This window comes from Lynx canadensis, chromosome B2 (genome assembly GCF_007474595.2).
Source record: "Lynx canadensis isolate LIC74 chromosome B2, mLynCan4.pri.v2, whole genome shotgun sequence".
Taxonomy (NCBI): domain Eukaryota; kingdom Metazoa; phylum Chordata; class Mammalia; order Carnivora; family Felidae; genus Lynx; species Lynx canadensis.
In genome coordinates this window covers 59,772,805-59,795,524 of record NC_044307.1, presented here as the reverse complement: position 1 = coordinate 59,795,524, position 22,720 = coordinate 59,772,805, and the positions used below count along the sequence as shown (strand labels likewise).

The following is a 22,720-nucleotide window of genomic DNA, read 5'->3' as shown; positions in this document are numbered from 1 at the left end:
TATCATGGACTTTGAGTGAAGTGGCCAAGCATGTCCATGGGTCATCTTTTGCCACATGCTCAGGGATGGGAAAAACTGGAAACTCATTCTCTCTCTCACTCTCTTTTAATGTTTGTTTGTTCGTTTATTTATTTAGAGACAGAGTGTGACTGGTGAAGGGGCAGAGAGAGAGGGAGACACAGAATCTGAAGTAGGCTCCAGGTTTTGAGCTGCCAGCACAGAGCCCAATGTAGGGTTTGAACTCATGAACTGTGAGACTGTGACCTGAGTCCAAGTCAGAAAATCTCTTTTTTTAAACATGTTGGCAGAATATCACAATTCTTTAGCTCTTCAGGATATCCTTCTGACATTTTTCACCCAACTTCGATAATGATCCCACTAATGAATGCACTGGCTAATAAGACCCTCAACTATGATTCCAACCAAGGTCACTGTCACCAAGCCATCTTTCTCACTGTTGCCCATATCTCTCCATCCACTTTCTCCATGGAGTGACTAGCTGCCACATTTGGGGTTGTGGTACTCTGACTTTCTCCTTGGGCATGGATGCTTTCTGGAGTTGGCAGATCTTCTATGTGAATGTCATACTCTCTGTACTTGTTGGCACCAGAGCTATTAAGCCCACAGACTCCTAAGGCTTTTCACAGGCACTTGGGGTCACCATGCCATCTTCCATACCTGAAATCATAATGTGATTTTCTGGCCAGACCATGCTGATTCCTACTAGGATCCAGAGTGGTGTGTTTTCTAAAATTAAGAACAGAAATGGCACCTTCTACATATTCTTGGTTTACTTGTTCTCTTTGGGACCAAGCATCTAGCTTCTGTGCTAAGTTAGATTAAAAAGCTCTGCAGCCACAGGCCCTCGCCTAGCAGAGCACTGGAGTGGGAGGTGGAATGCAGAAAGCAAAAGCACCAGTGCAGGAGGGATCCTCAAGCACCTTTTAACCACAACAGCTAAAGAAGTTGGGAGCTTTCAGAGTAGAGTCAGCATTTATCTCTCCCAAAGAGGGTAGGGAACCGTAACTGTAAGGCAGTCTCAGTCCAGGGCTCATTGGTCCCACCTCTGGCTATTTGGCTGGCACAAAAAGACGATGACCTTTAGATAAGAGCCTAGCCTGGCTCACTCATTTTGACCCTGTGAGATGCTACACAGTCAAGCCTGACTGACTTCTGACCTACAGAACAGTGAATAAATGGCTTTTCTTTAAGTCACTAAGTTGGCTTCAATTCATTAGGCAACAGTTAAAAACTAATACAAACATCATATCACTGGCTCTTGGTACCAGAGCTGTGGCTTTGTCTAAGAAACTCTCAACAGTCTAGGATTTTGGCTCAACCAGATCAATGATATAGTTGGAGAGGGAGTAGAGATGAGGTGGGGGTGGAGGGTGGGGAACAGACTCAGATTACCTGGTGTGAAATGATGTATGTTTCTGTGTGTGCCTGTGTCTTTTCCTGGTTCCTGATGCAGAGCTCCCCAAACCCTTTATAACAGAGGTGCTAGGAGAATTTTTTTTCCTTAACATTTCATTTTTGATTCCAGTTGGTGACACAGAGCTCCTAAGAACTGCAATTTCCTACATAATAGGAGCATCTGACACTAAACTCCTAAATCCCCTAGAATATCCTGGAGTGTCTTTTGTTCTAACAAAATGACTCTTGGTACGTTATTGGATGGTGGCTAGCCATCAGAAAGTCCAAGCCATGACTAGAATCTTAAGTCTTTTAGCCCTAACTTTCATTCCACCAAGAGAGGAAAGGGACTACAAATGGAATTAATTATCAATAATGATAATTAATTATAATGGAGCCTCCATTAAAAAATCTCAATTAGTATGAGGTTCAGAGAGCTTCTGGGTTGGTGAACATATTCACATGCCAGGAGGGTGGCACACCCCAACTCCATGGGGACAGAAGCTCCTGTGCTTAGGATACTTTGGGACATCACTCTACGTACTGCTTCATCTGGCTATTCGTCTGTATCCTATATAATATACTTTATTATATAATAAACTAGTAAATGTAAAAAACAAAATGTGCCCTGTCCCATGAATACAAAGTTCATCTCCTCAGCTGAATACTAAAAGACTTTAGCATGTCTGTCCTTCACAGTTTTTTAGGATACTTCTGTGCAGCCATAAATGCTTTGTCTATAGACTTCATCTGGATAAAGACACCTTTACCCATGGGTAGCCCTGATGATTCAATACCATGTGAACCCTGTGAGTTTGAATATTTGGACAAAACTCCCCAAGAAATTACAGGAGGTCCTCAAGAAAGATCAAGAAAGATCTCAAAGGTGTATATGCTCTTCAACAATTGTAGGTGTACAAACTGCCTAGGTAGTACTGGAATAATGGTGGGAAGAGGAATGAGAGGGGCTGAGAAATGATTCATCATCTGCTGAATTTCAGCTCCTATTCTCTTTTAAAATTTTTTCAACGTTTATTTATTTTTGGGACAGAGAGAGACAGAGCATGAACGTGGGAGGGGCAGAGAGAGAGGGAGACACAGAATCGGAAACAGGCTCCAGGCTCTGAGCCATCAGCCCAGAGCCTGACGCGGGGCTCGAACTCCCGGACCGCGAGATCGTGACCTGGCTGAAGTCGGATGCTTAACCGACTGCGCCACCCAGGTGCCCCCAGCTCCTATTCTCTTAAAGGACCCAATGTATCCTTTCCTAACAAGTCCTTATGCTCCTTCGTCGTGTTCTGTATATATTCCTCATGAGCAAAGAGGACAAAAGCATTTCCTGTTGGCCTACTGATCCAGGAGTTAACAAAGAAGATGGCTTCCTTCCCCCCATTGGTGAGGCAATGCTGTCCAGAAAAGGTCACGACTTCATCAAATGTGAGCACTCACATACAGTCGATCACTTCTTTCTCCCAGGAGAGAAACCGGGCTACTTCTTTGGATGTACCACCAGCAAATTTAAGAAAATCATCACCTGTTGCTTTGTAAACCTCAGTGTACTGGGTCTCCATGTGATGTTTGTGCTTCTGTAGTACTAGGCCTCTATACTCCTCATGTACAAACCTAACCGGTACTTCTCTATTCTTTCCACCCTGGACATTCAGACAAAGTTGCTGTATCTCCCACAGCAATATTGAGTCATTTAAAGAATCCTGCAATGTCTTGATCTAAACACTGCCATAGTAAACCTTGAGTCCTGACTACAGTATTATCATCAATAAGTTCCATCTTGCTGCAAGTGCCACTTCCAAATTTGGAACTTACTATCTCTGGATTTGAAAATCTGTGATGATAGGGTTCTGAAATCATTGCTAAAATTATATTCCGCACATCTAACTTGAGAGGTTCCATACTGGGAGACTGACCTATTCTCAAAATTTAAACACAGTATCATTGCTGCAATATCCAGTTTATCAATATCAGATGAATCAGGGTAACATTTCTTGAATTCTCCTCAAAGATTAAAAAAAAAATACTCAGGCAACAATACATTCTCTCGTATGTGGAATTTAAGAAACAAAACATGAATATAGGGGATGGGAAGAAAAAGTAAGTTAAAAACAGAGAGGGAGGCAAACCATAAGAGACTTAAATACATAGAACAAACTAAGGGTTGCTGGAGCGGTGTTTAGTGGGGGGATGAGCTAAATAGGCAATGGGCATTAAGGAGGGCACTTGTTGGGATGAGCACTGGGTGTTATATGTAAGTAATGAATCACTAAATTCTACTCCTGAAATCATTATTATACTATATGTTAACTAACTTGGATTTAAATAAAATAAAAAAAAATAGAAAAAAATGATTCAGGCAATAATACATTCTTCTTGGAAGCCTTCAGATTTGCCTGATATGAGGTTGCCTATCAGTACAGAGACAGAAGGAGGTCCCCACCCCAGTGTTGAGTTCATTGTTCACTGACTGGTTAAATTGTCTCAGAGCTGGGTCCACCTACTCCTGAGAGGATAGGCTTTTCACATGGATCTTAGTTTCTTTTCCATCAGTTCCAACGAATCCAGTCTAACTAGTATTTTGTGATAGTTATTTTGTGTACTCGTTCTTGGCCAGATCCACAATTTTCCATAATAGCACTATCAGCACATAATAGCACTAATAGCACTCCTTCTCAGTGGAGCCCAGCTTGACCCCATAAGTGGCCCCAACAGTGATCTCAAAAAAGCATGATCAAGTAATGGGCAGACTCTATCATGACAATATGTGAGGAGAGAAGGGGATCTGGAGATAATGAGGTGGAGTGGAAGTGAGAAGAAAACTTGTGCTAAAACCTCTTCTATGAGAATAAGAGAGTGCCCCCCCCCCACATACACACACACATACACTCCTTGCTACCCCTGGTGCAAAAAGCCATAGCTAACCACCCAAATACACAATGGAGCCATACCCTACACTGTGGGCAGGAAGCGTGCAGCTGCTGGCTTCCAAGGGCCTGGGAGATCTCTTAGAGTGAGTGGCCCAGCTGCTGGTGCCAGCAGCCTCAATGGGCTTTCCCAGGCTCAACAGGCCCTGCTGCTGCTACATCTTCCCCCTAGTCCTTGGTGATACCACCTTCTTCACTGTCAATGGCTTCACAGTTGGTCAAAGGCAGCACTAACCCCATTGAGCTTCTGGAAGCTGATGAGGCACCCGGACTGGGTAGGAGCTGTGCTGGTGACCCACCTGAGCAATGACAGCCTCCCTGGCCTCAACAATCTATTAAGAAAGCTGGGCTAGCAGGATAAAGTGGCCAATGGTGAGGCTTTACATACTCATCTCACCCAACATGGGTGTCCTGGGTCTCAATGCCTGCATGCCTCACAGCTGGTATGCTGTGAGTACTAGGCAAAGCTGGCCGCAGGCCTCCTGGACTGGCTGATCATCATGCCCCTGACCAGCCCCTGGCTGCCACCATCCAAGCCTACCAAATTCTTCCAGAAGATAGTCATGGATGGGCCAGCTGCCCCCACCTTGGCCTGCATCGACCACATGCTGGCTCCTTGCATGCCTGGCTGGTGTGACACCCCATGGCCCCATCAACAAAGGTGCTTTCCCCTGGTTGCACTACACCCACCCTTCTCGTGGAAGGTCTGGCCCCCTGCGGAACTCAGGATTCTTGCAGAACATGTGGTGACCCCTAGGACATAGCAAGGACCTCAGCAAGCTGAGAGTAAGGAAAACATGGTCTCCCTGGGCGGCTCGAAGAAGGAAGGGCCCAACGACAGCAGCCTCCAGGCCTGCCGAGGGGCACTCCATTGGGGCCCTGAATGACGCAATGCAGCCAAGGCCCCACACAGGGCCGAAAAAAGCAGCCATTCCCCTCGGAGGTAAACCTGAGACCCTCTCAGACTCATCCCCAGAAGGTACACAGCACAGCCTCCGCTGTGGTCGATGTCAAGAAGGCGAGTCCCCAGGCAGCCCTCAAGCCCAGCAGAGTGCCCAGCACACCCCACCCAGGCGTCCCAACCACAAGGAAGCACCCAGTAGCTCCCACCAGGTTCCTGCTTCTGGTGTGGAGAGAACAGCTCGGCGGCTCCCCAGCCCTCTAGATAGTGGCCCGCCCAGCCTGGAGAGAACACTGGAGCTGGGCATGAGGCCTACGGGGCAGACAGCAATAGTCCGGAAGAGAAAACGCTGGAGGTGCTGTAGGCCACCAGCGGCTCTCGCTCTGGAGCCCTCTCACGCCCTCTCCCGATCAGCCCACAGGCCAAAGACTGTAGGCGGCTGTCGCTGAGCCCACAGTCGGGCCAGGAGGCCAGGCCCTACGTCACTCCCATGGCTGCCTTCCGGGGTCGGCTCTCCGCGCCCCGCAGAGGCGTAGTCCCTCTCTGCCTCTTTAGCGCCTGCGCTGCGCGGCCGAGCACGGCACCATTCCGCCGCACCGCACCACCACCGCTAAGGGGCAGGGCTGAGGCTCGCGCAGCGCGCCGGGGGCGGGGTGCTCCGCCTCCTCGAAACACGAGGGCTTACCCGGAGTGGTCAGGAAAGTTTGATCACCGCACGGCTGTACTGACTCCCCTAAACCCTGGCAGCTCCGACGGGAGTAGGGGAGTGCTCCGGAGGTCCCCTAGCACCACGAACTTAGACGAAGAACTTCGGGGTTCCTTGCCGAGACTCGCTGCCAGACCCCCTCAGGTTTCTCCCACTGTTGTCCACTCCGCCCAGCGCGTGCATGGTGGACCCCGATTTGCTGCCCCCAGCGCCCAGCCCCCAGCAGGCCGGGCTGTCGAAGGGCCCTGGCAGTTCGCAGAAGTCCGGGGTTCGCCCCAATGCCGGTACTGCCGCCCGCAAATCCACTCTGGGGACCGCTCCCAATACCAAGGAAGCTAGCTATTGAGGGCCAGGTCAGTCCGCAACTCAGCGCCCGGAGCGAGGCCAGAGACAAGGGTGCCCCTGTACAGAGTCTTCAATCCCCAGACGGCAACTCGAAGCCCATCTAAGTAGGCCAGAAGCCGTCTCCCTCCCTCTAACCCTGCCCTCGGTCTACCTCCACCTGGCCTATCTGCACATTTGGGGCAGCGCCTACCTGGAGATTGACTTTTTCCCCTGGTACTCCGTACTAAGTCACCAGCGGCCAAGACCGGCGCCAGGAAGAGGGCGAGAGGGGCCCTGTGGAGCGGGCTACTGAACACGCAAGTAGCAGTGGAACTATGACCTCCAGATGACCCTGATACTCACCTTGTATTGCGTGGCGACGCACAAGTAATAAGAGGCTAAGAGACGCACAAGTGGTAGGAGCAGGCGGTGCAAGCCCGGCACCAGGTGTTGGGCTTCAAGGTGCTGGAAGCAGCACAGCAGCTTCCACACAGGTCGAGGACTTCCCGCCTTACACGGTGAAATGCTAGCCCAGACCCAGACACCCAGAAATCCACACCTTCGTTTCACAATCTACCGCTGTGCTGGGATTCACCTGCGTCAGAATAAACCAGGTACTCCACTAAAAAAAAAAAAAAAAAAAAAAAAAAAAAAAAAAAAAAAAGAATAATCCCACCACTGTGCACAGATCCTGTGAATATGTTACCTTACATGGCAAGAGGGATTTTGGAGGTGTAATTAAGGGTTAAGGTCCTTGATTTGGGGAGATTGTCTTGGATTGTTAAAATGGGCTCAGTATAATCAAAATGGGAGAAACTCCTGGTGTAGTCAGCCAGACAGAAATGTGACACCACAGAAAAAAAGTCACAGCTACTGGCTGTGACTAGAGCCTCCAGCAAGGAATGCATCAGTGCCAACACCTTGACTTATGCTCGGTGAGACCCGTGGCATACATGTGACATACAGAACTGGAAGATTATACATTTTGGTTTTTTTAAACCGCTAAATTTGTGGTAATTTATTACAGAAGTAGTGGATACAATTTAGCCATGATCATGAAGGTCTGGAACACAATTGAATTTGACTTCTAATGCAATGATATACTTGAGAAACCCTGAACTGTACTTTATCTATGTTGGTAAGTGAAAACGTATGACTAGCATTGCACGGAAAAGTGGAAGAAATAACATGTATGTTTTTTTTTTTTTTCTTTTTTCTTCTGTTTCTGTTGTTCTTTTGCCATGCACCACCTGAATATTTCAGGTAAATCCAGGAAAAGTTGGATATGGGGCCTGGCTTTCAAATATGGAATTCTAAACGAGGACAATATGCCTCTTCTCAGAATCAGCATTTTGGAATGAATAGGAACCTAGGAAGCCATAGGTAAGCAATGCAATGGTGAGTGTTCCAGAATGTCTAGATCATGTGGCATGGCAGGAAATTTCTAGTGGGTAGAGTCATCCTAAAGAGATTGGATTTATGGTATGTTTTAAATTTATACCCCATTCCATTTCTACAGATGGTTAGCTAGATAGTATATACACTGGGCCCTCTGATAGCTCTTCAATATTTTTTAGCAGGAATTACAGAAATCATTTTACATTGTTTGGTATTAAGAATACTATCTAGTATATCCCCTCCCCATTCCTAACAGAACCTCAAAATTCTTAGTGATCATCCTACCCACCAACACAGGAGTGGACCTTACCTGGCTTATATTAATTAGTACATCCTAGATGTACTGTGGTGGTTGGTCTGCATGTGGTTCTGTGTTCCAGTCTGGACCATTGAGAAGTAGGGCAGCTTTTTCAGAAGGCATCTGTTTTGCTTTGGGTGTGACTGCTTTTACCACCTAGTTCTATAATACTCGGAAATGGTGAAATTTAGAAAAAAATTATCCATTATTCAAACTAAGAAATACCATATTTACAACTTTATTTTGGAGTCAGAAAGTCCTGGATTCTATAGTGATTAGTAGATAAGTATTATAACAAACTGAGGGAAGCATTTGTGTGTGTGTGTGTGTGTGTGTGTGTGTGTGTGTGTTCTAAATAGTGACAGATGCAATGATAAAACTTTGTTGGAAATAGGTATAGTGAGTGAAGGGGGTATTTGCCTTTAAACAGAATGGGAACAGAACGGATTGTGTCTTAGCAGGCCAAGAATCCCTCTGTGGTAACTAGAAAATAAAAGAATAAACTGCAAATAAACAAACAAATGAATAAATAAATGTGTTTTTAAATATATCAGAGACCAAATGACAAAGACCAGATGCACTAGAATTCCAGAGAAGAAAGCCTTTTTAAATGATTTAATGATTGCCAGCTACTTTATTCCCTCTGGGAATTTGCCAGATCTTGGCACAAGTTGTGTTTCTATTGGCCCTGGTAGGCAAATTTTATAGGGGAATAAAGAAACAGCAGATATTTTGACCATCTTACTGTGTTGGCATCACAGACTGGAAACTAGATATTCCAGTTATGCATTTCCCTGGAACAGATCACTTCAAAATTTAGGCTTAAACTTTGACTTAAAACAACATTTATTTTCCCTTATAGTTTCTTTGGCACAAGAATGCCAGGAAATATCAGCTGGGTGATTCTGGCCTAGAGTCTCTGCAGTGGTTGCATTCAAATGTGATTGGAGCTGGAATACTGGAGGGATGGAATACTGAGGGCTATCTGTTCTCTGTCTCTCTGTCCATGTGGTCCCAGGGCTTATCCATGTAATCCCTAGGGAATAGTTTGGGCTTCTTCACAGTTTGGTGGCCTCAGGGAAGTTGAATTGTTAACAGCTGAAGGCTGTAAGAGTGAAAGAATCTGGCAAAAAAGGCAGAAGCTGAATCACATTTTATGAGCTCATGGTGTGTTGCTTCCATCATGCCCTATTGGTTGAAATAAAATGCTGCCCAATTTAGGAAGGAACATAGATCCCACCCCTCAATGGAAAGTGTATCAAAGTCACATTGCATGAAGACCATGTAGCATGAGAGTTATTATTGTGGCCATCTTTGGCAAGTACAATCTACCACACTACAGTATGCACCCAACCCGGTTACAAGTCACAAGATGACTTTCCAATATGAGGCATTTTCTGCATTCTGGGTCAATGGAGAAGGTCAGAGAATAGGCCAGAAAAGTGGAGTGAATTCCCTCATAGTCTCACAGTGCTTTGGATACAAGGTCTAGCTAGAATGAGGGACCTGCAACAAAGCCAAGGTTCATCTCCCCTCAACTCATTCAGCAAATTGTTAATATGCTTGGAGTGAGGTTAAAAATCCAGCTCAAAACTTGTGGAGGATAGAACTGTTAGGAGTTGAGGAAAGGGACCTTAGGGTCAATTACAAGTTTGGAAGGAGACTATTTTAGTACGTTTGAGCTACTATGACAAAATACCAAAGAGTGGGTGGCTTATAAACAACAAAAATTTATTTTCATGGTTCTGGAATCTGGCATTCCCAGATAAGAGTACCAGCATGGTCAGGTTCTGGTGAAAATGTTCATGGAGGGCCCACCCTTGTGACCTAATCACCTCCCAAAGACCCCCACCTCTTAATGCCATTACCATGGGTATTAGGTGTTTAACATATGAATGTGAGGGAGTCACAAACATTCAGCCCCTACCAGAACCTACCTGTGGAACTGGGGTGAAGCAGAAGTGCCCTATGAACCATTCCCAACCCAGATCAATCCCCTATTTTATTGAGATGATTGGCCCTTCACCCTATCTGCTCAAAAGAAGAAACTATATACCCTTGCTCATGGAAAATATAACTGTTACCTCTATAGTCAGTGCTGTGCAACTGTTATAATTGCTTTCATTTATTTTTTTAAGTTTATTTACATATTTTGAGAGAGAGAGAGAAAGTATGTTATGGGCAGAGAGAGAGGGAGAGAGAGACAAAATCCCAAGCAGGTTCTACACTGTTGGCGCAGAGCCCAATGCAGGGCACAAACTGTGGAGATCCTGACCTGAGCCGAAACCAAGGGTCAGATGCTTAACCCCCTGAGCCATCCAGGTGCCCCATGTTGTCATTGTTTTCAGCCCTGAATATGTAGTTGGAATCGATGTGTTAAATCCTTCCACTTTCTCTTCCCATAAGTACCAGAAGGGATTCCCCTGATGGAAAAAAACAAAACAAACAACAAAAAAAGCAGAAGTGCTAAGAACACTGGGTCCCACTATTCTAATAATCCTTTGAAGTTTGAGTCTTTGTGACTGATGATTTTTAACACTGGAACCTCTGTCAGTGGGAAGTGGTCTTCTCCTTAGGGATTTGTACTCATTTTCTCCTGGGACTACCAGGCACATTTATTTTCAAAAGCAGCTATTTGCTTATTATTAAACTCTTGTATAAACTGAACACATGAACTATGAAGGTCTTGTGACTTCCAAACCAAATATTCCTATTTTGGGTGTGGATCAACTCAGATTCAATGATTAACAAAGAAGATAGGGCCTAGAAACCTAGCTAGTGAACTGGAAAAGTTATATTCAAGAACACAGCTGATTTGGCCCCAGTAGCTCTTTATTTTATACGAAAAAGTGGCAACTATCTCATTAGGGAAAACTCCATTTTCTACTCCATTGACTGAAGCAAAGCTGCTGGCTCAGTGGGGTCCACAATTCACAGAGCTTCCCCCAAATACCTGGCCTGGTTCAATGATGCTTTGGCTGAGGTGAAACCTGATGGTACCCACTGGGCTGTGGCAGCTGTTCTATCTCAGCATCAGCTATGCAGAACTGCCAATGACATGCTCTCTCTGTTTAGTGGGTTGAACCCAAGGCTGTTGTCATGTACCTGGCCAATACTCCCCTTGATTAAATTTGTTATATTTTCACAGACTCTTGAGCTATTGCTCAAGAGATGGGGTTCTTGTTTAGTCTCCCGGTTGCAAAACTACAAAATTAAAGACACCACTCTTGGGAAATGTACGTGGTGGAAACAAATCATGGCTACTAATCAGACTCTAGATTATTCACAAAAGATGTACACACTAAGGGCCTTTTATCTGAACAGACCCAATGAAGTCAAGGTCTGAATAAAATATTTCAACATCCGGATTATAAACACTATTGCCTATATTCATAATTGTACCAGATGTGGCAACTGAACCACTATTCTTGACTGAGCACAAAGTAAACAAATCAGTGTTTTGATGCAGAGGCCAGCACCGTGTGCCAGATTTGACTCCTGCCAAAAGTTGGTCCATTTTTCTCATGACAATGTGGGGCAGATTATGGTTCCTGCTCACTCTTGACATAATGACTACACCAGAACTTCGACCACTGTCAAAACTATTTGGTAGGAACACAACAAAATTGGCACTTCTTCAAGTTATGGTGCTGTCCCAGTGTGATCAGCTGATTTTGGCCATGTAATTATGGCCCTTGGAACTAAACTGTGTTATGTTTTCAGCTTTCTGGACAATTTTCCATATGGTAATGATGCACCTTTTTTTCAAAAAAGACAACAATGGCTGATAATGTTTTCAGTAGACTTTCCCCACACCCTAATATCCACAGGGTTTGGTATAACTTAGTATTGAAATATCCTCCTCAAAATCCATTCAAATAATTTATAACACTCTCCCCCTTCCCCTCTTCCTAGTCCACACACCTTGGTAAGGCAGCTAAAGGATGGCAAACAATTCTGTTTCAGCTACATGTTTTCTCTTGATGGATTGATGTAATAATAAATCATAAGGAAAATGAATACTTACACAAGTACAGTGATTGCCAAGAACCCCCTACACTGGCCTACAAAGAAAGAGACAACTGGGGTGCCTGGGTGGCTTGGTCAGTTAAGCGTCCGACTTTGGTTCAGGTCATGATCTCACGGTCCGTGAGTTCGAGCCCCGCGTCGGGCTCTGTGCTGTCAGTTCAGAGCCTGGAGCCTGTTTCAGATTCTGTGTCTCCCTCTCTCTCTGCCCCTCCCCTGTTCACACTGTCTCTCTCTGTCTCAAAAATAAATAAACGTTAAAAAAAAAAAAACAAAGAAAGAGACAACTACACATCTGTACCTTTTGTAACAATTCCACTTTTCCTCGTACACTCTTGTTTTCAGATGGAAGAACTGGTTTCCAGTAAGTGCTGATTGAAAATAGGGAAAACTATGGCTATTGGAATGGGACATATAGATTAGGGGACAGTAGAAGAGCAACAGTTCTGTGACCTGGAAAGGGAACATCTCCTGGAGATGTAGAAGAGTGAGGGGCAATTAATGATCTTTGTCTTTGACAATTATCACTGGAATCTTACCCACGAAGGAAAGCATCCTATTGCAGTTCTCCCAAACCAACGATGGATCCTTAAATGTAGCTGACTATTGGGTCTGCCATGTCCAAACATATTAACTCTGATAAGAATTGATAATTATTTCCTTTTGTCATTGGAAACAATAAGAGATGACCACAGATCCTGTACATTCCATGTGAAATACTTGTCAAAACCTCTACTTGTATTTCTCACCCTTATTCCTGTTGTCATCCCGCTGACATTCTATAGAGAGGAAGAGGGCCATATTTCTGATAATGGGGACAAACAGGACAGGTTGAAATGAAGGCTCTCAGGCAGTCATTCTATAAACAAAGAGTAAACTCAGTCATCTTGTCTGAAATGGTTTACCATCTGATTGAAGAGACACATTGGAGACACTATCAGCTGCCCCTGATTGATATAGACCTTGCTTGGATGTATCCAACAATTATCAATATTTTCTTCCCAGTGGAATTGTGTGCACTTTTGTTAATGTATTTTCTATGTAGAACCAGGTATTAACTTGCTTTCTTCCCCAAAACCTAATGCACCCTGGGGTGTCATAAGAGACTTCCATGTGTTTAAGGAAACATCACCAATAGGTCATGCGTTCCTCAGATGATTGTGGAGATCTCTCTGAAATGAAATGAAATGAAATGAAGCTACCCTTGGTTTCTCAGGGAAAACCCTAGAAGAATGTGTGTGTGTGTGTGTGTGTGTAAACATAAATCTCTCCTCACATCCTTGAAAATAGAATTCTTTTTTTTTAATTCTTATTTTTTTGAGAGAGAGAGAGAGAATCAGGAGGGACAGAGAGAGAGAGGGAGATAGAGAATCCCAAGCAGGCTCCATGCTGTCAGCGCAGAGCGCAATGTGGGGCTCAAACTCACAAACCATAAGATCATGATCTTAGCTTAAAATAAGAGCTGGTCACTAAACCAACTTAGGCACCCAAGCACTCTGAAAATAAAATTTCTTTTCTTTTCTTTTCTTTTCTTTTCTTTTCTTTTCTTTTCTTTTCTTTTCATTTAATTTTTTTAACATTTATTTATTTCTTTGAGACAGAGAGAGACAGAGCATGAATGGGGGAGGGTCAGACAGAGAGGGAGACACAGAATCCGAAGCAGGCTCCAGGCTCCGAGCTGTCGGCACAGAGCCCGATGCAGGGCTCGAACTCACAGACCGTGAGATCATGACCTGAGCCAAAGTCGGACGCTCAACCGACTGAGCTCCCCAGGTGCCCCATGAAAATAAAATTCTTAAAAATAGTTAATTGGAGTTTAAAATGCTTTTCCCATCTCGCGGTCCGTGAGTTCGAGCCCCGCGTCAGGCTCTGGGCTGATGGCTCAGAGCCTGGAGCCTGTTTCCGATTCTGTGTCTCCCTCTCTCTCTGCCCCTCCCCCGTTCATGCTCTGTCTCTCGCTGTCCCAAAAATAAATAAACGTTGAAAAAAAAAATTTAAAATGCTTTTCCCATTGTGATTAAAATTAATTGCAAAATGCAAGACATGTATCTTGATTTAACTGTCCATAACTAATAGCTGACAACTCATCTTTGGCATTCAGAACTTGGGCATAAAATGTAAAAAGATATTTTAAAAAAAACTCAGGAAATAAATACGTAATTCAATTCAACATTTTTATTAAAAAATACATTAGATTGACAATTTAAGGCCAATGGCCTGGATACTAGTTTCATAAATAAAGTTTATTGGGTTACCCTCCCACTACATGCATTTCTTTCTCATCTCTAGGCAATCAAATTCTCTAAATTTCAGCCTCTTACATTGTTCTAATATTCGTACTGGGCACAACTATTTGAGTGAAGTTTGCCTGAGTAAGGAGCATTTTAAAGATGTGTGCATCCACCTTAATATCTTGTTCTTTAGATTTGGCAGTATACCAAAAGTGCACATTTTAAGGCATTGCCAAAGTAAGATGGATGCCCATTGGGCACCCAGAGTTGGATAGGAGTACTTATTTGGATTTAAATAGGAAAGTCAGTTCTACCTTTGAATCTGTACCTGGTTTAATATTCCAAATTAATTTTTCAGTTTTTTTTTAACACTTTCTGGCTATTTCAGAACTCACATATTTTCAAAATACCGGAGTTCATATGTGAGTCATTGCTATGTTTTCACATTTATCATGACAAAGGCAGCAGCAACATCTGTGACATGAAGATTGAGGAAGAGGGCATGATATGAATCATGGTTGGAGATGACTATTTGTAACTTAGGAGTTTATTTGGGTAAGGCATATATACAACACCTATTCCTACTGTGGTCCAATGGAACCGAAGGAGTGTGAATTATTGGATGGAAATCCACCTTGGTGTTACTTATGTAGACAATCTGATGATTGCAGGTTTGCTGTATAGCATTTCCATTATGAAAGTAATGTTTCCTCCATGGATAATGGCACAGGCAGGAAATCTCATGAAATGCTGCTTGGTAAACAAAAATGAAAGGCCTAATATTTTTCTACTACTAAAGACTTGTTACCTTCAATACTAAAAGAGTTACTGCATTAATATTAGTGAAATAATATCCTTATGAGTCCTTGTTTCTAAAACTGTGAGAGGCCCACACATTCTTATTCCGATTATTGCATTTATATTGGATTGTAAAATAACCATCCTGGAGACAAGTGGTAAAACAATTTTTAAAGTGCAGAGACTTATACTGCATGTCAAGTGATTATTTTCAGAGAGTAAAAATCAAATTCTCTCTGCTATGCAGCAGGATGGTATTTTATGATAATAGAAGACACTTGCAAACAAGTCTTACTGTAGTTTTAAAAATTAGTTCTCTACTTCTTAATATCACCTTTACAAATGATTCATCAATGGCTGCTGCCAACATCCTCTTTTCTCACTTATCTCATTTTGCCCTTCTCATTTTTTTTTTATTTTGGCAGTTTATCATGCTTAGAAGAAGTAGAGATGCGGCAACTCTTTCTTAGAAGCTGACATATTTAGAGCACCAACTAGATAATTGCACATCTTCGAATTGCGTCATTTTGTCCACCCTACTGCAGTGGTCAAAAGAGTAATTCTCCATACATCTTTGTAACTTGGAACCATAGTTTGAAAAAAAAAGTCCCTAATTCTAGAAAGCACAGAGTGATTCTAGAATAGGGAGAAGAGCCTCAGTTGGGGAAGTAGAAGTTCTGCACATTCCCAGAAAATAGAAACTTGTACTAGACTAAATATGACAGTATTAAATAAGTATTTGTTGTTAGAAAACATGAAAGAGAAATACCATATATTGCATGAAACATCAAGATAAGGTGAGGTACTGGCTGGGAAATTTATCCAGGTCTACCTGACTTCCTGTGGGAATAGTTCACAGAAAAGTGAATGTGTGGCTAATTGATTCAACCAACTGATCTCCTTCTAAAGAGGAGGAATGGGAATGAGAAACCATGAGGTAGCCTCATGAAGCAAGACCAGACAGCCAGGTTGGAACCAGCAGCATTAGCCTCATTTAAGGAGCTGAAGTTGGTATAAATGTGACTCAATCTGTCATATCCCCTGCCCTCCTGAGAATAATGTTTTCTCCTATTATCAGAATGCCCCTTAAACTTATACCAGAGCTCTACTCTGTATGTGTAAGTACATATGGACTCATAATTATTTGGGCAGGTGAGAAGACCAGGAATCTCTCCTAGCTCATCTGGTTACAGTAAAGATGACTATCACAAGGTAGCCTATACCAGTGTGAATTCTTCCCTCTCCTACAGAGGAAAAGTTGAGGCAAGGTTAGTAAGACATGTGATTCTGGCCCCATAGAAGAAAAAAACTCAGTAGACAAAATATCTCACTTTTTCATTCAATCAGCAATTAATTGTTGAGGATCTGTGATCCAGGAATTTTTTTTTTTCTAGGCCTTTAGGATTTGACAAAGAGCAACAAAAACAAACAAGCAAAAAATCCATGCCTGATGGGAACCTACATTCTAATGTGGGGAAAAAAGCATCTTTAGGTGATTTTTCATAGATGCAATTATTTGCATTTGAAATATAAATTTCTTGACAATTCTTTTAGAGTAGAGGATCTATTACAGATATATCCAAATACTGTGAATTGAAGGGAGATGAAGGAAAGTAAGATAGATTTTCCTGAAAGTTGTCTATTTTGTTATCCTTATTAAGACCTCTTCAATATTTAATGAAGTACAAAACTCATGAAATGTTTCTATGTGTAAAGGCTCACTGACTGAAAAACAATGACAAGGCTAAGCTTTGGATCTGGGTTTCTCTCTCTTTCTCTCTCTCTCTCTCACACACACACACAAAATACACACAGATACAGATTCTGAGACAACCTAAGGACACAGGAACACACATGAAAAGGTAGCACAACAAAAGACGGGTGAAAGCTCTATCTGCCCACATAGCAGTGCCAAGCACAGTGCCTTTCTGATGAGTGGTGCTGATTCGGCAATAAATCACCCAATGGCCAGATTAGGTCAACTCTCCTTCAGCCATCCTACCCCAAGCCCTCTTGCCCCTACCCCACCATGTTCTTTGTTCAGTAATTCCTCAGATTAAAACATTAAGAACAGGGGCACCTGGTGGCTCAGTTGGTTGAGCATCCGAATTCAGCTCAGGTCATGATCTCACGGCTGGTGAGCCCAGCTCATGAGTTTGAGCCCCACGTCGGGTTCTGTGCTGATACCTCAGAGCCTGGAGCCTGCTTCAGATTCTGTGGCTCCCACTCTCTCTGACCCTCCTCTGCTCTCTCTCTCTCTCTCTCTCTCTCTCTCAAAAATAAATAAACATTTAAAAAAATTTTTTAACATTAAGAATAAAGCATTTTGGGGCGCCTGGGTGGCGCAGTCGGTTAAGCGTCCGACTTCAGCCAGGTCACGATCTCGCGGTCCGTGAGTTCGAGCCCCGCGTCGGGCTCTGTGCTGACTGCTCAGAGCCTGGAGCCTGTTTCCGATTCTGTGTCTCCCTCTCTCTCTGCCCCTCCCCCGTTCATGCTCTGTCTCTCTCTGTCCCAAAAATAAATAAACGTTGAAAAAAAAATTAAAAAAAAAAAAAGAATAAAGCATTTTTTTCCTCTCATTAGGAATAGACACTGAGGAACTTTTTATCTAAATCTCTACCACTTTTCAATTTGTGAAAATTTTATTCCCAAATATTAAGTCTTCCATATGTTCCAGACTGCTTTTCTTTATACAAATGATATAATTTTTAAAGTAGTTTCTGTTGACTAAATAGTACAGATGAAAATTTAGTACTAAATAGTACAGATGAGAATATGAAAGTAAGTATATATTATACATATATATATATTTGTATATTTTTATATATAAATTTATATATATTTCTTTTTTGGAAATAAGGAAAAGTTTTTGGTTTTATAAACAAGTTCACAGACCTTCAAAACAATTTAAAATGGTTTTCTGACTTCATAAGGAGTTTAATTTTTTTTATTTTACTATTTCATTTTACTTTTATCATCCCTGTTATGATACTTGAATGTGTCTTTATTTTACATGGAAATTCTCTGACTCTATTCTCAGAAATCTGATTGTGAAAGCCTAGAATTGGTTCTACCATCAATTCTGATATAGGTAGTTTAAGTAATACACTTTAAAGTATATAGAAATCAGAATGATTCACATATAGTGATAAGTATATAATAGTGAACTTTTGACCAACTATATAATAGTAGGTTCCCAAACTATTGAAGTTAATAATCTTTCTGCAGACATTATAAAATGACTATTGTTAAGCGAACATTTTCCTTTTTTTAAATTTTTTAATGTTTATTTTTATGTTTGAGAGAGAGAGAGACAGAAGACAAGTGAGGGAGGGGCAGAGAGAGATGGAGACAGAAACAGAAGCAGGCTCCAGGCTCTGAGCTATCAGCACAGAGCCTGATCCGAGACCTGAACTCAGGAGAGGTGACATGACCTGAGCGGAAGTCGAATGCTTAACCGACTGAGCCACCCATGTGACCCAAGCCAACATTTTCTTACAAACGTTTGTAAATTAAAAATCATAAAAGAGCAAATCTTCAATGTTTTTATTTTTTTAGGGCCAGTATCTAAAAAAGAGTAACAAAATGAACTCATTTTGCTAGCAAAGCTATAAATGTTTTTCCCCATATGAAAATTTGAAATCAGAAAACATTTCAGTAGAACTGGATCTACATCTTCTTAATTAATTTGAATTTAAATTTAAATAAATTTAAAGCAAATGCTATGATTGCTTATAAGTAGTGGAGGGCATACTTAGCATACTTTAAGTATAAGCATACTTTAGTGAAGGGAGTATTTGACTTATAGAGGTGGAAATAAATCTCAAATTTAATTCTTATTCTTTTGGAAAATACAATGTGGTTAAATTAGATCTATCTATTTTAAAAATGTTTAAGTCTTCACATAAAAATGATAAATTACAGGGGTGCCTGTCTGGCTCAGTTGGTTGAGCGTCTGACTCTTGATTTTTGTTCAGGTCATGATCCTGGGGTCATGGGATTAAGCCCTGCATTATATACCCTCTGACCCTCTCCTCAATGTGTGCTCTGTCTTTCTCTCTCTCTTAAAAAAAAATTACATGAAGAACAAAGACATCATTATACTGGTAGTCCTGGTCCTGGAATAAACCACTGTTTACTTTTTTTTTTTTTTACATTTATTATCTGTGTCCATAGTTCTGTAAATGATTTTAAAATATTTCTTTTTCTGTTGCTGTTTATGAGTACTTGAAAGATCTCTTCAGCCCAATGTATAAACCCTACTTTCTCTCTTGGAGAAATGTCAAAGCTTAGGTTTTATAATCTCAGGGTTGGAAAGGTCATTAGAGGACATTTGATCTAAAGTTCCTTTAGATGTTTAAGTCCTCTTTCAATACTTTTGCAAAAAGATTGCCCAGTTACTTATGTATTCCAACCATAAGAGTTATTCCATTTATGAGTAACTCAAATTTTACTGAAGGAAACTACTTTAACATGCCTAAATTTAATTTTCTTAATTAATTTTTACTGATATTGTGCCAAGATCTGTTTCTTTTCCAGTTTTTTTTTTCTCCTTACATCTTGGCATTATTCTTTGAAAAATGTAGAAAACACCTTATCTCTCTTCCTCTTGAAATGAAATTAAAGATTTTTGAAGAGAGAAATGATTGTCTACCTCCTCTCCAATTTCTCATTTTAAATCTATTTTCCTTTAGTTTTTGTAATATTTTATAAGATGGTTCCAGGTTCTCTGAGTAATAAATTTCAAATTGTCTATATCCTTCTTGAGATTCCATTTCTTTAATTTTAACATTATCACTTGTTAAGACTCAGTCAGCTATAAAAAATGTTAGCATCTTTCAGTGAATGTGAATTAGTAAATCATCCTTTAAAATATTACAATTACTGGAAGTGGATTTCAATAGAGAAAAGATTTCTAGAAAACTCACCATTGAACTGTGAAAACGATCTTATATAGATTCTGGTTCTATTTTGCAGGGCCACCACATTGCAGAACTCTAGGGAACACTAACTTCATTGAGTTAAGGGACGAGAGTGAGTGAGAGATTAAAAATTCAAATGATAGGGCCATCTGGGTAGCTCAGTTGGTTAAGTGTCTGACTCTTGATTTTGGCTCAGGTCATGATCTCACTGTTTGTGGGGCTCAAATTTATGGGGTTGAGCCCCGTGTCACACTCTGAGATGAGAGCACAGAGCGTACTTGGGATTTTCTCTGTGCCCCTCCCCCACTTTCTCTCTCTCAAAATAAATAAACATTTTAAGAGAAAATTCAAATTATAGAATAAATAAGGCATAGATTGAAGCCCAAAGATAGAATGAATAGTGACACGAAAAGAGGGACATACTTTTTTCTGAAATGGAACAGAAAGGAGAAATGGATGTTTGAGTAAAGAGCAAGACTATGCAGGAATTTTGGGTCAAATGACTTGGGGTTTTTCTTAGTGTTTATTTATTTATTTTGAAAGAAAGAGAGAGCATGTGAGTGGGGGAGAGGCAGAGAGGGAGAGAGAGAGAATCCCAAGCAGACTCTGCATTGTCAGTGTGTAGTCTGACACAGGGTCCAAACTCACAAACTGTGACATCATGACCTGTGCAACCCAGGTGCCCCAGATGACTTGAATTTTTACAAATAAAGTAGGAGATGCATTCTACAGATAAGGATGACAACTGAAGTAGCATACTTAGATGTTTGAGAGAAGAAAGTAATTCTTAGATAACAGCTATGGTAAATGCAACAGAGTCTATATCAGATGACTAAAAATGACTGTCAAACAGCAGTGGGACCTGAGAGGATAAATTTATATTGGACATGTTGGTACTGTGACAAGTTACCTCCAGCAAATTACAATTTCCTAAGAAGAAAAGGGAAGAAATATAGATGTCCTAGAGATAGTATATAGTTTTACAGGAATATTTTTTCTTATGATCACGAGTTTTACCACAATATACTTTTAGGACTTCTGGTCTAGACAGGATATTGTAAACCTGCTTCTCTGGTTTTCTTCCCATCAAGTACATCAGTAAACTCTGGAAATATCAAAAGAGACAAGCACAAGAGAACTCTGGAAGTCTAAGTGTTATTCAGGGTTCCCTAAAGAAACAAATCCAATAGGATACAGAGAGAGAGACAGAGATAGACAAAGAGATCTCACACACAGCAGAGACAAAATTTCCAACTAACAAGGTCTAATTGACATACATTGAACATTCTTCCTAACAAAAGTAGGATAGACATTTTTTCCCCAAGAACCCATGGAATAGTCACCAAAGTAAACCAAATCTGGAACCATAAAACAAACCTCAATAAATTAAAATCATTTAAATTACACAGAGTATGTTCTCTACATATACTGGATGATAACTAGAAATCAATAACAGAAAGACAATAGGCATTTTCCACATATGTGGAAATCAAATTATAAACATTCAGATAATTCAGGTTTCAAAGAGTAAGTTTCAAAGTCTTTTTTTAAATCATATAAACTACAATGAAAATGAAAATTTAGCATATTCAAAATATATGGGATACAACAAAATTATTGCTGAGAGGGAAATGTATAATACTAAATGCTTACATGAAAGATGAGGAAAGGTTTCAAATAAAGTTTGCCCAGAAAACTAAAGAAAAAAAAGGAAAGCAAAATAAACCCAAAGCAAGAAGGAAGAGAATAAAAGAGCAGAAATCATTGAAATTGAAAATAGGAAAACATCAGGGAAAGTGAGTAAAACAAACAACTGGTTCTTTGGAAATTGATAAAATTGATAAACTTGTAGCAAGACTTAAAACAGTATATTCTTACATTTATACAAGCAATGGACTTCCAAAATATTTTGCATTGCATTAACCAAATTCAGATCTAGAACTGCAACTGACTCAGAGCATGAGCATACACACCTTCTTGGGTTCTGTAGAAGAGGAATTGGATAATGTTCTAAAACATCTCTAGAGCAAAGTCACCCAAAGTATTTTCTGTGATTTAAATTGTATGCTATCCACTTTTGAAATTGAAAGTATGGGTAAAATTTGTAGAAACTTACGCTTGTTTCTGGAAGACATGAATGCAATCTGTGGCCCAAAATGTCAAACTACAGGGGTGCCTGGGTGGCTCAGTTGCTTAAGCATCCGACTCTTGATCTTGACTCAGGTCACGATCTCACAGAGTGAGTTTGAGCCCATCATCAGGCTCTCTGCTAATGGCACAGAGTCGGCACAAGATTCTGTCTCTCCTTCTCTCTGCCCCTCGCCTACTTGTAAGCACACATAGGTGCGCTCTCTCTCTCTCTCTCTCTCTCTCTCTCTTTTGCTCGCTCTCTCTCTCTTAAATAAACTTAAAAAAAGTCAAACTACAAAAAATCAAATGTATATGTGCTGAAATGTTCAAAAAATTTAGGACAAATTTTTCTTTTGGAAATGTTTACTTGGTTAGTTTATCTCATTTATCAGCAATATCAAGTATACTTCACTCTTTTAGGAAGGGATTTCTTACAACATGCATGTCCTATTTGAATTTTAAAATACTCAAATCCATTTATTATGGCAATTATTATACACAAATCATTTTGAAACAGTAAATTATTTTCCCTAGACCTTCCTTTAATTATTTTAATTCAATAAAAAGGAAAAATTTATTTTATAATCTTAATTTACCTAATTCATATAAATACCATACATATCATATCTCCAGT

The 22,720-nt window shown here is 41.1% G+C and overlaps 1 pseudogene; it reads right to left on the bottom strand.

The window, feature by feature from the left end:
* Nucleotides 1-434: 434 nt before the first annotated feature.
* On the bottom strand, nt 435-4,184 carry LOC115514934 (annotated as a pseudogene).
* Nucleotides 4,185-22,720: the final 18,536 nt, after the last annotated feature.